Source organism: Centruroides sculpturatus, unplaced genomic scaffold, assembly GCF_000671375.1.
Source record: "Centruroides sculpturatus isolate CEXI.00-Female unplaced genomic scaffold, Cexi_2.0 scaffold586, whole genome shotgun sequence".
Classification (NCBI taxonomy): domain Eukaryota; kingdom Metazoa; phylum Arthropoda; class Arachnida; order Scorpiones; family Buthidae; genus Centruroides; species Centruroides sculpturatus.
In genome coordinates, this window is record NW_019384796.1 from 186,843 (window position 1) to 203,611 (window position 16,769).

Below are 16,769 nucleotides of genomic sequence, written 5' to 3' on the forward strand. Positions count from 1 at the left end.
TATAAACTCTTAGAATTAAACAAATATTTTAATAAATTCTATTAATCTGTATATTTTCTAGGTTACAATCGTACAAACAAACTTACGCACGTTTTCGTATTCAAATCTTAAATTTCTAGGCATGTAGTACATAAAATTTCGATGTTTTTTTTTTTAAATAATTAGTGCATAAATATTAAGATATTTTATAGAGATTTTGATAAATTTCTGTGTATTTTTCAGCATAAAAATTCGGTCTTTTCACTATAAAATGTAATTTTTCTATGTAAAACCAACCTCTAAATAACGGCCATTGACTAAAACATTGTTGAAAGGTGGCCGTTATTCGAAGATCGATTATATTATATAGAAAATTTTGATATTTTCTCCTACATTTATTATATAAAATACTGAATTTTGTATACATTTTACATACTAAATTATACGTCTTTTTTTTACATTTGCGTTTATACAAGCATTCAATTTTCCTATAATTAATCCTCTAGTTTCTATAGAAGAATTCTTCCTGATTCTTCCTGATTCTTCCAGAAAATTACGGAATAATATTGAATCATAATAATAAATTCTTAAAATTTGGAATTTTTTCTCACATTTATTACATAAAATATCAAATTTCGCTTACAATTTAGCACACAGAATTATATTTTTCTATAATCACACTCGTACAAAACATTCGATTTTTTCCATAATTAATTATAAATTAACACATTTTTCACAAAAATATCAGATAAAATTTTAGATTTTTAAGTAAAAGTGTTAAATATTGTTACATTTTTATGCATAAATATTGATATTTTTAACAAAGACGAACAAAACAATGAATTTTTCCCCTAAAGATTATGATAAAATATTGGACTGTGATTATTTTTACACAATTTATACGTCAAATTTTCAATTTACTTTTAAATTTACTACACAGAAATCTAAATTTTGATAGAAATTGAGACATTTTCTAGACGTAGTTTTTAATTGTTAAGGAGTTTAAGGAGTCTCCTGTTAAAGAGTTTGTCTTGTTAGTTTGTTCAGTAACAAGAACAAAACAATTACTTTTGAAGAAATAAATCAATTAAGTGTAGTGATTCTAAAGTAAAGGATAGGCTATTGTTCTACTGCATACATCCCCCCTGTTTTTTTTATGTGTAATTTATAACTGAGAATATACAATGTGGAAGTGACGTTGCACGTTGCATGCAACTTATCACGAGAACTCTTAAAAAAATTTTTTTTCATCCTATATCCGAAGAAACGTCATTAAAAATACACACCTCTTCACTGAATTTGGAATGATTAAATAGAACAATTAATTTAATAATCGACATTTGTATAACCCACAATAGTTATACTTCTACAGGAACAATTGGTAATCGATTTTCTTGCCACCCTATGCTAACATACGTTTAAATTCACGTTATAGCTGTAGTAGCATAATTAGATATAAAGTCTGTGTGGTCTAGGGTTTAAAAGATCGTCACCCCACTGGGCAGATTGCTGAAAATATATTACTCATTTTCGGTTTATTCCCTCGTTAGCATCGATTGAGTAGAGAAGTTGCTATAGTAGGATAGTAAATAAATAAATTAAGATAATAAACAATGATAAAATGGCTCGTTAAAGTGCATTTTTTTGCTTCACTTCTTGACTTTATCACTACTATCTTCCTAGAAGAATCTTACATAATCATGCAACACAGGGAAATGCTACTACAATAACAAAGAAGGCAATACATTAACAGTGACTTATATGTAAAAATTTGAGATATTTTTAATAAAATTACACGATTTTAGATTGTTTTCATGCCGATAGAATGACAAAATCTCTTTAAATTATCGCATGCAATCGATTTAGTACTATAATGCAACATCTAATGCTTCTGTTTTAACAATGACGATGTATTAATATTGATATAAAGGTAAATATTTGAGAAAAGATAAGTGTTTTGATAATAATTACACGATTTATATTGTGTTAATGCTACTAGAGTAATAAAAATTCTTAAAATTACCACTTATAATCGATAGAATTGAGTTTTATAATGCAACCCTACATCTGATGCTACTATATTAATCTAAGATCTGTCTGTCTGTCTATACACTTCTACACCGTTTGACCCATCTGCACCAAATTTTTCTTAATTCTTCTATAGGATCCTGCATAAAATATAGGCTGTTATAACACCATTCATCCTCATTGACACTTCGTGATAAAACAAACATAGTGTTTTGATAACAATTAAACTATTTTAGACTTCTTTAATGCTTCTAGAGTAATAATAATAATAATAATAAACCCGTAAAATTATCACATACAATCGATAGAAGTTGAATTGTATGATTCAACCCCTGTGTGATGCTGCTGTATGAACAAAGAGTATGTGCATCAATATTGATATATACGAGATTTTATAAGAGTTTTGATGAAAATTAAACGATTTTAGGCTGTTTTAATGCTGTTAAAGTAATAAAAAAATTCTTAAAATTATCTCCAACAATCGATAAAAGTTTAGTTTTATAAAATCAACTTGTCAGATGTGTAATGTTTTCTTAAGTAACATTTAATTGACGATGCTTTAAGGGAAAAATTCTTATTTTCTGCTTCTTCACGTCTGATTTAATATCGATTTTTATAAATTTCCATACAATAGTTATTTAAGTAAAAGCGCCTGATTCTATTTTAAGAATAAATTTATGTCTAATCATTATAATACGTATTGTTATTGTAAAGCCTTGGCATATTTAAGTGATGTAACCAAGAGAAAAGTAATGATACGGATGATTTCTACTACATTAATAATGATCATACGGTATAAAAATCATCAAATAGTGAATATATCATCAATAAATGTTAAGAAATTTAACATTAATTCCTTAAGAATTCGCATTAAATCGTGTAGAAATGGAAGAAATTTTGTAAAAAAAAAAATTTAATATTTTTAATGTAAATTTAATTAATTAACGTTAAATATTGAAAATAATTCCTTTAATTCATTTATTGCTCCATTTATTGGGCAGAATTCTTTTAAAATTATTATTATATCGAACGAATAATGTTGAAAACTTAATAAAATTGGGAGAGGCAAGTATAAATTCACTATAAATTTGCAGGAGAAATGGGCGGAGGCAAAGAAAATTCTAATTTTTAAACAAATTTATAACTATCGGTTACGATTTATATGAAAAATTTTGCTGTTTTATAACCAAGAAAATGATTTTATCGAGCGGACAATTTTTAAATCAGAGAGTTATGTATCTGTCAGATAGAAATTTATATGTATTTTGTATAAAAATATGAGGCAAACTGGACGGAGGATACCAAAAAAACTAATAGAAATTAATTCAAAATTATGTAAAAATTTAGTAAACGATTGGGCGGCGTCACTTAAATTACACTTTTCAGCGTGTATAGTGCAATTTGCATACGTCAGAAAGGATTTTATAACAAAATATTACTGGAAATTGGGTGGAGAATATCGGAAAAAATTAGACAAAAAAAAAGTCAACAGTAACCCATGCAAATTATCTAAAAAAAATCCGTTAAAATTAGCAAAACGATTGGGCGGAGTCACTCCAAAGCAACATTTTCCTGTGTTCGTAATGCAATTTGCATGCATTCGGGATATATTTTGTATCAAAATGTGGTCGGAAATTGAAGAAATATTCAGAAAAAAATCGAAGAAATAACCGATAAATACTATTAAAATAAATAAATAATCGAGCGAAATTAGCCCACGAACCCAAATCTTCCAACATATTATGCATTTATAAATGCAATATTTATAAATTTGCAAGAGAAAAAATTTAAAGAATTGTAAATTTGATAAAACATTAAATGGCGTAAAATAGTAAGAAAAAAAAAAGTTTAAAAAATATAAATAAATAAATAAAATACTGAAAGTAAAACGAATTTGAACGCATTCTTCCGCAATGCTATCAAACTCAAAAATCGATATCCATTGAAAGACTTACCGAACATATCCGTCAAAACACTTTCACATTTAAAATTAATTTTTATAAATAAATTTAATGTATATAGATTTATATATAAAATATATTATTATTTTTTAAATATTAATTTATATTCTAATTTTAATTTATGTAGCCTATATGAAGTTATTAAGGGAGATAATTGCAAGAAATTGCTAGGGATAAATCTTTGGAACATGGTTTGGAAGCATCATAATGGAGTCATGCTGCAGACAAAAACATGTAATTTAGTATTATTAAAGTGGTATTTTAGCGTGGCAATTCAATTTTTTTAAAGTTAACAACGCCGACAACAGGTTCTGGTATTTTTTACACGATTAAATTTGTTAAAATTCGACCAACAGGTCAAATTGTATGGCACTATCAACGCGTAATACTTGTAGATAAATTATCATCACTTTGCCACCATCATCGATACCCCCTCTAACAGTAGTAAACATCGCGTTATTTGCGGGATAACGCTCTCGGAAAACCTGCCTAAAGGGTAGAGAAGAATGCTACTATAGCAACAAACCCGGTGGTGCACTTTTAACAAAAATCATTCTACTTACTAATTAAAGGACATCGTTGCTCCTCGTAACATCTCTATGGCACAGTTATAACCAAAAAGTGTAGGACCAGGATTAACTTAGACCCGGCTACGTGGCCGGGTATGGGAATTTGGGGTCCGTGTATGCCCCTGGGAGTTGGCCAGCATTGCTAACGGGTCGTCCACCCATTACGCACCAGAGCCACACTCTATCTATATTGATCAGTGTGTCTGGATTGTCGGTGAAACGTATTCTGGGTAGGAAGTAGCGACGCCACTTGGAACGAGCGGAGAAGAACTGAACCCAGCCTGGCACACCGCCAAAGTAATAATAAATTGCTAGTATGCGTCTGCGCCAATTGATTAAATATCAGTTATAACATATAGAAGAAAAGGAGAAAAAAATATTCGGAAAGTAAGAGAAAGCAATCTCTCATGACTTTGTGACGTCTTCAGCTCCTTGTCTCTACCACCTTGTCATTAAATATTATCTACTGACATCTTACCAGTCATAAAACAGGTTTTCTGCCACCACTTCGTTACCATAGAAGTAGTTTATTTATTAAAACTATTTCGTATATCTTAAATAAATAAAAATAACATCCTTCAACCTCATTTATTCACCGTTTGAACCAATAAAACAACGCAAAAAAACCCTTTTCTTCAAGTTCCTGACCCTGTTATATAAATCCATCCGTTAATACTTTAATGGCTTCAACTACTGTAAATTTCTAATGTTTCCTGAACCTCTTCTAAGTATCCATTCGTTAATACTACAATGGCATCAACTACCGTAAATTTCTAATGCAACCGTTATGCTAATGGAAACCCATACACGTCATGTATGCTTCGAAAAAAATAACTGATAAATTGGAAATTTATGAAGATTATTCCATCGCGTTTTGACGTAACGTTGTAATTTTTGCTTGTTATTCATCATTGGAATAATTGGTACCACAAATAGAACAATAAGGACTGGACGGATGCGTGAATTTGTTCAGTAGATTTGGAATATGCAACAGTTAGTGGTCATTGCACGCACGTTGCCATGGTACAAAATAGAATACACTTGACTCTTGTCACAAACCAATCGATAACCGACATTTGTCTGTAATTGTCTTGTTTTTGGTGACAACGCGTGTTACGATATAGGGACGTAAAAATAATGACTCGAATGTACAATACCTCCAAGTACCATCTTGCTACATTGTGTCCGGGTAAAGAATCACGATATAATTTGCCTTAAGCAGTGGTAAAACTCGCATACAATGTACTTCCGGGTGTTATATAAATGAAGAGTGTATCCTCTTGAACGCACAAAACCCGCTTGTGCTCAATGGAGATGTTCAATTAATCATTTCCCAATACATTCAATAGGCTTACTTAAGGTGATATACAGTATATTCCTTTCAAAGTTACGTGTGATGGTAGTAACATCAATAAATGCGGTAACACAACATTAAAAATAACTAAATGAATACGTAATTTTATTTAATGTAGTAAATATTACTGTAATAGCAACAATAAATGTATAAAGTAATTAAAAATTTGAAAATTTTGCATCAATTTTTTTTAGTAAGTGTTACTTTAATAATAATAATAATAATCCGTAAATTACTGTAAAAATAATTAAAATTTTGAAAGCAGGACCTGCAAAATTTATTTAAAAATATAAAAACGTAATTAAAATATCTAAAATTTAATATTTTCAACGAGATATTGCTGTAGTAGCATAAGTAAATAGTAGTGTAACTATGGTAGTAACACGAATTAGAACGTGCAAACCTACATTTATGGTACACCCCTGTACCAATTTAGATATAGCCACCAGCTCTGTGGATGAAGAGTAAACACTCGGATATCGTATATACACGTGTATAAGTTTGAATTTTTCCTTTAATTATTTATCTTCAAAGGTGAGGGAAACCAATCCCCTGGGCTCCTCCTTCTTACACTACTGGAGCAAAATGTAACAAAATTTGCAATAATTAATGTCTTCTGGATAAATTTCCAATTGCAAAATGTGTTGATTATGAACTTGTATATTAGATATAAATTAATTGTTTGCTAATGAACAGTTTTATAATAACAATAATTAAACAATACGATCAAAAACCAAATTGAATTCATCAGAATATGAAAAGTAGAGATTGCAGATTCACCAGATACAATTGAGTGTTACAATCAATATCGAAACATGCCTATTCTGCTTGAATGAGTCAGTCAATGCGCTTGACTTTAGTAAAATGGCGGATGATCAATTGTGCTACTATAATAACAATACGTCTTTATAATAATTAAACGGAATTACTCGCATAATTTACACGTTGTACCGTGGACGTATGCTGAAAATTTTCCAAGAGGGGGCAAGTCTTGGAGAGAAATAATATCAATAAATTTTTATTAAATTAGTTAACTTTTCGGGGGATTTCACACGTTGTTTATAGAATATAGTTTTGCATCAAAGATTCCCATGGCCGAGGGTAAGATCACATATCATAGTCACTTATATGATTATAACATGTGAAATCAGTAGCTTCATGGGCGCTATGAGGCTATTGTAGCTTCATGAGGGCTAGGGGAATATGAATTAGGAGGCCCCAGTACAGTGTTGACTTCAGACACTTTTCTTCGGAGTAAATTTTGGGGAAATATTTTCTTATAAAAGATTGGTTTGGGGCCCCAGGCAATTGCCCTTTTGCCCATAAGATAACACTCCACTGTGTGGAATTTTTACTCGATCACTGAAACTGGCACGTGCCCCGCTTGTCCCCCTCTGCGAACCTCACGTATTGAATCCTTCTCATAAAATTATTTCAGAGCTTTTTTAAACTTGTAATAGCTTTCAAAAAGTACAATTTTCTAACAAAATTACATTAAAAACTTTGCTTTTATAATAAAAAATTTACTGTATTTAAAGAAAATTATGCCATCGCTTACAGTGTTGCTGTAATAACAAATGCTAGCACAGTTTTAATCCTATTAAAGCATGTACTATACGTTAAGTCCATTAATAAAAGTATGGCATCCATAAGTGTTGTTGTAGAAACAATTTAATTTTAAAGTTTAAACTGGCAGAAAAGTTATTGTACATCTTCGTAGTTTACTGTAATTGTTGTTGCTGTAGAAGCCAATTAAAATGATAATTTTCTGAGTGAGATAATTAGCAGTTTATATAGGTATACTAATATGTTTATGTGATAATAATAGTTGCAGAGTGTGAAAAATGATTAGATTAACATCTATTATTTTGCTCTAATCAGGGAGAAATGCCCTGCAGGATAATATGGCCAAGATTTTAATTAATGATTTTAAGATATTTCCATTAGCTTTTACATAATTTCGCATATTTGCGCCAAGCAAATATTAAAAAAAAAAACAATAATAATTGCTTTCTATTTGGCGTATGTTAATTAGTTTTGGTGTATATTATTACATTTAAAATGGTTTTAATTAAGTGCGCCATATAAAAATGTTTTTACTTGACCTATATTAATTAATTCTGATAGATAGATACGAGAAGGAAATTGTGTTTTATATTGAGATATTGTAAAAAATGTACAGCCAAACCTCGATATTACGCCCTCCTGTATGGCACCACTCCCATACAGCTCCTATCGATGCTTGTAAACGGATGATCTTCATAAATATTGAATAATAAGTTCTTTAATTATATCTGAATGACTAATTGTAGAATGTTGTATTGCAAAGGATATCATTATCACATCACGCGATTCTCAAACTCTTAAACCTCAAACTTGTATGCAGATTTCATCAATTTCAATTATTTTTACTGTTTGAGATTCTTCTGTTTAGCGTCAAACACTATTAAGTGCCAATTTCAGAGTCGTACGAATGGCGACGTTATATCGAGGTTTGTCTGTACTGTACTTCTTTCTCACATCGTACGCCGAGTAAAAAACAGTTTTTACTCAACTTGGCATATATTTTAATACACATCAAAGCATTGGCCATCTCTCTCAAGAGGACATCTCACCTCCACAGTTATGTGTGATTAACTGCAGTTAAACCCTTTCCGAAAGTATAAATTTCGATATTTTCCCGATATTACATTAAATTTTCTTTATATATATATTTTTTTTTTCCTTCACTCACTCGTAATAAATCGACTGATTATTTCACTAATTACATAAAATACAAGTAATGAAAAGGACTCCCCCTCTTCGAAAGTAATTTCTTTTAATTAAGTGAAATCTTATTTTTATCAAAAAATTTACTGGAAAACGTTGTTTGATACCCTATTGAAAAGCATAAAAGAAAAAAAAAAAAGAGAGGGATGTTTAGAGAAAAGATTTTAACTTTTCGAATTAACTAGAAACAATCGATCTTGCGGCGTGGCCATTTTAATTTGGAAGAGAGTTCTCGAGAAAGTAAATTAAAATTCTTTAAAGGGTTAATTAATTGATGCGGTTCTGCTTTTCTGATATTATATTCTTTGATGATGCTCGATTTTCTTCTCTCTTTTCCTCTTTAAATTCGAAGAAACAAACAGAATATATATATATATAATTTCCTGTTCCTACAGTTATTACTTACGCCAGTTTCCATGTTTTTTTCTTTTGTTTATCTCCTAATAAAATTAATTATTACAGCAGAAAAAAAACATGGTGAATCTTCTTATTTTTTCTCTGGTATTTATTTACTTATTTTGTTTTTGTCTTGTCAATTTTCTCTTGCTTAATTTCGCCGATTTAATTCGTTTTTTATTCTTCGCCTGATCTCTTCTTTGTCTGATTTAACTGTTAAGTATTTTATTTTTCTATTAAGAGAAGAAAATTGCTTAACTCCTCACATGTGTTAAGATATAATTCATAAGCCAAATACTAGGGTGTAATAATGTATTATATCTTAATACAAGTGAAGTGTTAAGATACGTATCTGCTAATCTTCATTTGTATATCTCAATGAAAGAGAGGAATCGAGTTTACTTGAGTAGACAATAGAATATGTTTAAACCTCGATATAGGGTACTCCTAAATAGCGCCAATCTCGTAAAGCGCCTCGTTAACGGATCCTCTTTATTAGCATTATAGTAGTATAGCATTATTTGACATATTGTAAAATATTCTAAGGAAAATTAATTATTAATTTAATGGCCATCTTAACTTGTAGAATATCTCACCCTTTTACACGATATAAGACATTTAAAACTTAATTTTTAAGGTTTTTTTAATGTTAATTTTAAAACTGTTTACTACTATTTATTTATTTTTAATTTTTAAAAACTATTCTTATTACTTTATAGCTGTTTTTAATCCATTTTTGTTTAATTTTTAATGTCGCTTCATAACAAAGAAACGTTCTTACTGTATGAAACTAATCCACTTCTCATTGTTTATATACTATTTTGCTTTTCTGAAAATATAAATTTATTTAATAAAATTGGATTTAATACAAAATATTCTAAAAAAAAGATGATTTATTTTAATTTTCTCAGTAAATATTTGATTAAAAAAATTTAATCGCTACTGATCGCATTTATATTCATTTAGAGTAGGTTATGAAAGTAACGAAGTGTTAAAAAAAAGCTCTAAAATAAATAAATCCTTATTAATTTACGTGTCATAACTTATATAACTCTTCAAACTGTTAGTTTCTTCATATATTTTCATTTATTTATCAACATTTAAGAAAATCTCTGAAGTATGCAACATAGTTATCTGGAGGGCTCTTCATGTGACATGAAGAGCTTTCCTTCTAAAGGTGTATTGAAGGATTCTTGTTCAATATAACATATTATTGTTTATAAAACTCTTAACGTTTTATGAATAGAAGCACTAAAAATAATCAAATTTCTTCATAAAAAATTCATAAATTCAATCGTTAAAAGTCTTACTTTACACATTTTCTAGTTAGAATATTTAGTTTTTTTTATGTGTAAATTACTGAAAAAAGTTTAATAAATTCATTTTTAATTATATTTTTTATATGAAATTTGAGTTAATAAAGTTATTTAAAGTGTTTTTTAAAAGATCTGTGGAAACTTTTTGAAGAAATTTGGGTTTATTTGTGGAAAAGATATAGAATTGTTCAATTAGGTCCATAAAGGAGTGCAGAAGAATCTTGTAAGGCAAGAGATCTTGGTTACTTCTATAAAAAAAAAGCAATTGATTGACCTAGTGAGAATCGTAAAAACTACTAAAAAGAGCTGCGTAGAGGGTAATTTTCGATTATTTTCCTCATGGAAACAATGGATTTACTCAATATAAAGGAAAAGTGCACAGTAGACAATTATAGAAAGATTTCTAAAAAAACTCAATAGAAAAAAAAGTTAACATTTTAAAGAGAAAAAAATTGAATTAAAAAATACTTCTTAAATCTTTCCATTTATGAAAGCATAATGCAAGCACTTTTTTTTTTAAGCAAGGAAGCGGTTCTATCATCAGAAACATCATTAAATGTGGTTGACCTCCGGATAACTGAGCGGCGCTTGTTACCATGACAACATACAAAATGTCGACCGACCCCAATCTAACAAACATTCCAGAGTTTGTATCGTATGAATCAGAAGATAACAAGATTTAAACACATAATCAATATAACCCTGCTTACTCTCGATTTAATAAATATTTGAATTGTTATTGCCAGTATAAAATGAAGGAAATTTTATATTCCACTACAAAATTTATCATTAAATTATCATCAGTTAATGGTGCACGGCGTGAATACTTTAATATCTCGACTGATAATAATAATAATCTGCTTCGATCCTAATGAATGCCATAATCCAGATGTGCAACTCTCTATTAGAAATTTACTTATTCTTCAAATGGTTAAAGAGCTAAAATTTTAAGAAATTTACATAAATCGAAATTTATTTTTGTCTTTTCTATATACTTAAATGGGATACTTTGAGATTTTATTTGTTTACAGTTTTGTTTATGAGGTACTAAAATAGATGGATTTCCAGTTCTTTCGAGGTTAAATCCTTCTGTGACACAATTTGACATCTTTCACATGAAGTGAGGTTAAATATTGATATATACATATATTTTTTTCAAGATTTTCTACTCATTATTTTTGATATTTTGATATTAATAGAAACTTTTACTATTTTCAATAGTTTTATTCACAATAGATTATTTACTAGAAAGCTTAATTATGAATTTTTTTTATTGTTTTACGAAAATTATTATATTCAAACAACGAAACAAGAACATTTTTCTGAATATTGGGACAAAAATGTCAGATTAAATAAGCATACATTTTAGTTTTAAATTGTTAAAACTTCTATACGTTAGCCTGAGTTTTCTTCCTAATTCTTTGTCAAAACTTTTTTATTTTATCTGAATCGATGTGATTTATGTACAGTACTAATGTTTGCTTATTGTTTATTTAGTGAGAAGCTTTTTTGCAATTTGGTAAATATTAAATATATATATATATANTTTGATCACATTTACTTAAAAATTGCGTATTTTTGTACAATTTTTAAGTAATTTCATGTGTCTTCTGATAGGAAATTGTATTTTACTAAGATATAATATCATATACAGGTAAAAACTTCATTAACTTATGTCTGAAAAATTTTCTTTAATGATGAAGCATAGAATTTGGTATTTAGTTTTTTATTTTGTAAAACTAGCAACATTATCAGCATTAGAAAAAGCACAATTACAAGCATCAGCATAAGCATCAGAACCAATATTAGCATCAATATAAGCATCATTATCAGTATTATCATCAGCACTAGCACACAAGAGTTGAGCTACACAAGATTAAAGCTGTCTCTGATCTTCAATAGTAATATTACAAACAAGTAGACCTTATACACTATATTAATTTTTGATCATTACGGGCAGATTCGATCTTCAAAAGACGAATCGTACAGATGCCATTTTAATAGCATTTTTATACATTATAAATCTATGGGCTGCTACAATATGGGCTCTCAGCAGAGGTCCTCAACAAGATCCATCGTAATAACAAAGCAGAAATTATGCAATATGATATTTTCTATCAAAGTTAGGCGTTCGATAGTCAAATTAAACATTACCGCAACTATAAATAGAGAAACTAATCAAAGTATCATCGCAAAATAAACACAATTTGAAGTTTAAAGTAATTATCTCATCTAGAATGGAATTAAATAGGAATCAAGTATCATTCTCTTATTATTTTATTACAGGGAAGAATATTTAATATATTATAAATGCATTGTATAGATGAAATACAACATTTTTCTTGACATAAACAGAAGATTTTCTAATTATAAAATCAGTAACCAAGTCACGTTAATAAGTTGTAACAATTGTTGTAGAGTAAATGCACCGAATTGTAACTAAATTAATCTTATTTGTTAAGATTTTTGAACAAAGACGATGTTTTAAAATATGCAAGCTCACGTGACGGTCACTAGTGTCACGCGTGACGTTAGAGAATGCCTTATTGTTCCGATGTGTTTAATTAAACTGCGTGGGACGTTTATGTACTAAGGTTTGGTATGAGAAAATTGAAGTAATTTATTACAGAAAGTTTTATTTTAAGTAATAATCAAGTAAATATAGAAAGGAATTTCAATAGAGAATGAAAATTATTTAAAGATTCGCCAAGAAAATCTTATGCGAAGATTCTTGGAAAATTTAAGAGTTTTTTATCCTTACACAAACTCTGTTTAATTTTTTTTTAAAATAAAGGTTTTAAATAAACTTTATATTATATTTTTTGTTTTTTACAGCAAAAAAACGTGAAACGTTTGGTTAAAATATAAAGGATGTAGATAGGATCCTACCAAGTGCCAAGATGAATTTTCTTCTTCATTGGATGATTACGTGGCTTGTACACTAGAATATAAACCATATAACTGAGGTATACACTTGTTTATTAACTTCTTTAAAGTTAAATATGAGAGTAAATGATAAGAATTAAGCATTATAAAAATTACTTTAATGGTTATTCTAACGTTATTTTAACGCTTAAATCATACGATTTACCTTAAAGAATAACCATCAAAATAAATCCTATATAATATTTATCTTGAATATTTCCTATAGAAAATAGTGAAAAACTAAAATATGTAGTGCTAAAAATTGTATTGAAGAGATCAACCTTTATAAAGATGAAGAAGATATAATCATAAATGATAAGCATTAAAATTATAAGATTTTCATGGAGTATAGGAGTAAAATTACTTAGTGTTTTTTTTTTGTTTTTTTACTTGTATTAAGTAGCATAAAATTATAAATGGGAGAAAAACCTTTATATTTTTAAAAACATTATTACGGAAGATTTTCACCCTTGCAAGATAAAGTGGAACATGCCTTAGAACCACACCCAAATTGCGTGGCTCGCACTTTCACAAGTAGACTCGATTCAATAAGATTCAGATGATCTACCATTTTCATTATCGTTTCCTATAATGAAAGAAATAAGGAAAAGAAAGAAAACTTAGGAAGCTATGAAAGAAATCTCTTTTAGATAATGACAAGACATTGAGTTTAAATTAAAGCTTATTAGCATTTATATGCTTTAAGTAAATGAGGGGAAGAAGATGAGATGTTCATTAGTAAAAGACGTTTTATGGGGGTTTGTTGACCATCTCTCGCATTATCGACCCGTATTATGTAGCGAACGTCACCATCTGCTTTGGAATATTCATCCCACTTTTCGAGATAATATTAATCTAGACGTGTGCCACATTATATGGCACACCCACATTTCTTTGTCAGAAAGTCGAAAAAAATACTTAAAAAAACTGAAACGTATTGTTATATTTAATGACTTTTTTTATTATTTTCTTTATTATTTTACTCGATATCAGGCATTTTTTTTTTATGTAAGAGTTATTGCTGGTGATCTTTCAGGAACAATGCTGCGGACGTGTTAAGTATTATGCAGCGTATAGGAGTGACAAGTATATAAAAATTAAAATTTTATTTTTTGCTAGGATTTTTGTTAGAAATCGCTTAAATAAAAGCGATCTTATAGAAGTTAAAGCTTATTTATAAGTCAATAAAAATAAAAATAAACGTGGGGAAAATTTATATTAGATACAGACAAACCTCTGAACGAAGGCCACCGAAGAGTAAATAAGAAAAAGGGCCGTTGTTTGGAGGTTATTTTGTATGTATTTAAAACAGAGACGTTAACAAAAAAGCTTTATGTTGTCAAAGAGTAAAATAATTTAAACCATTTTTTTCTTTTAAAAATTAAAGATTTTCTGGAAATATTCCAATATTAACTAACTTGATTTTAATTACCTTTCAAAATATTTAAAACAACATTATTAAATTTACATAGACTAGTAAAGCGTTTGTTAAACTTTAAATCTATAAAAAAAAAAAAAAAAATTCAGTAGCGAGTTGCATAACTTTCCCGGCCAAACTTTAAAATTGTTTGTGGCACCATCTGTTATGATATTTTATTTTAAAAAAAAATTTATATTATTAATTATTATAAACGACAAAAATCTTAATTTTGAGTGTAGAGATGAATTTTATAAAAAAAAAAATTGTACATGCTAATAACGAATAAAATCGTTATTACGTTCGATCCCACTCGAGATATATATTACTCCGCTCTATCTCTCCACCCCCTTGACCTTTGACCATCAAAATTTAGTAGCATAAATTTCCCAAATACACAAAATTCCCTGCAAAATTTCAGAAATTTTTGACAAAAGGTATAGGAGTTATTAAGCTTCAAAGTAGGGGAATAACATCCATATATACAGAAAAAAAACCCGAATTTTTTTGCATTTCTCGATAGTTTCAAGGGGTTATTTTCTGACCGATCGCCAAACTTTCTCTTTGTTTAATTATTAATAATATAATATATTTTTTTAAAGCGATATAAAATCAAGTAAAAAAAAAAGACCAGGGTTTTCAAAAAAATCTTTATTAATATTATATAATATATAAAAATTTATACGATCATCCACCTTCGACAATATTTAGAATATGTTGACTTTAAAATGTTAATATAGTATTTTATACAGTTTATTCTTCGATATTGCATCTGATAATTGCACATTTCCACCGTGCAGTCTATGAAACATTTGAGAGAAAATAATGTTGTAGCACATATATGTGCATGATTGTCTTCGTGTGAATGAAGGCGTGTAACGCTTGATGATGTGATAATTTGATATTAAAATGCCAAAATAAGAATATTAGGCGAAATGATTTTTAAAAATCGTGTTCTAACAATATATATTTATTTATTTTTTCTATAAAAAAATCTTGTATGTGACTAATTAGAAAATGGCGTTTAAGTAGTATTTTNTTCTTAGTACCCACAAGGCAGAGAGAGTTTAAAAAAAGCCAAACAATTCCATTCCTTTTTTCCTTTTAGCTCCATCATGGGACAAATGAAAGTTTCCAGAGCCAGCAGCCCTTCAAATGCCATGTTAAATGTTCATTTATTCTTTACATTAGTATTTTATATTCATTTTTATGAAATATATAACGTTTTTCTTTGTTTTTTTACAATAATTTTGAGCATTTACAGTAAAAACTGATTCGTTCTCTATATACAGTTAAACCTCGATATAGCGCCAACCCCTTATAGCGCTATCGATGCTTGTAAATGGATATTCCTCATAACTATTAAATAGTAGAATCTTTAACTATCACCGAATCACATAAGATTCTGCATTGCAAACAACATTATCGTGACTAAATCAAGTAATTTAAAGTGTGAGATTCTTCGATTTAGCGCCACAATCGATTTAGGATCGAACAAATGGCTCTATATCCAGGTTTGGCTGTATTAGCGCGCATAATCTTTACATTCTTTAAAGTTCAAGCGTGAGTAAATCAATATAAAACATTAACTAAGATGATTTTTTTTTTAAAAATCCTATTTTCTTATTTTTTTTTAAAAAAAAGTACTCCTTAAATAGTGCAAGAAGGATTTAAAAAGAGAATATATAACAGAAAATAGTCACTTAAAATATTCGCCGAACGTACAGACTGCATAACATTTAACTCACTTCTCTTGAGTAAACTAATTAGATATTCAGGGCAGTGTGTGATAAAATTGATGTCAGAAAGCATCACAGCATTACGAGAATATTCGATATCACAAAACGACAATCCTTGACTATAAAACAGTCCTATTTAAATTGAAAGAAGGCACTTTGATCTTGAAAAAACGAAAACTTGAATTTTTTTTTCCCCTTTCTTATAAATATTACAAAGATAATTTATAGAAGAGGACGTATATTATTAATAAATTTTTAATAAATAATATATATATTTATATTTATATAAATATCTCGTTATTAACTATACAATTTC

The 16,769-nt window shown here is 28.5% G+C and overlaps 1 protein-coding gene across 1 annotated transcript in view; it reads right to left on the reverse strand.

Moving 5' to 3' along the window:
• LOC111629405 (sodium/calcium exchanger 3-like) overlaps positions 1-4,729 on the reverse strand; it is a 25,420-nt gene extending 20,691 nt beyond the window's left edge. The window contains exon 1 of the mRNA XM_023373305.1: positions 4,532-4,729. The gene's annotated coding sequence lies outside the window, so the exon portion shown is untranslated. The remainder of the gene's footprint in view (positions 1-4,531) is intronic.
• Positions 4,730-16,769: the final 12,040 nt, after the last annotated feature.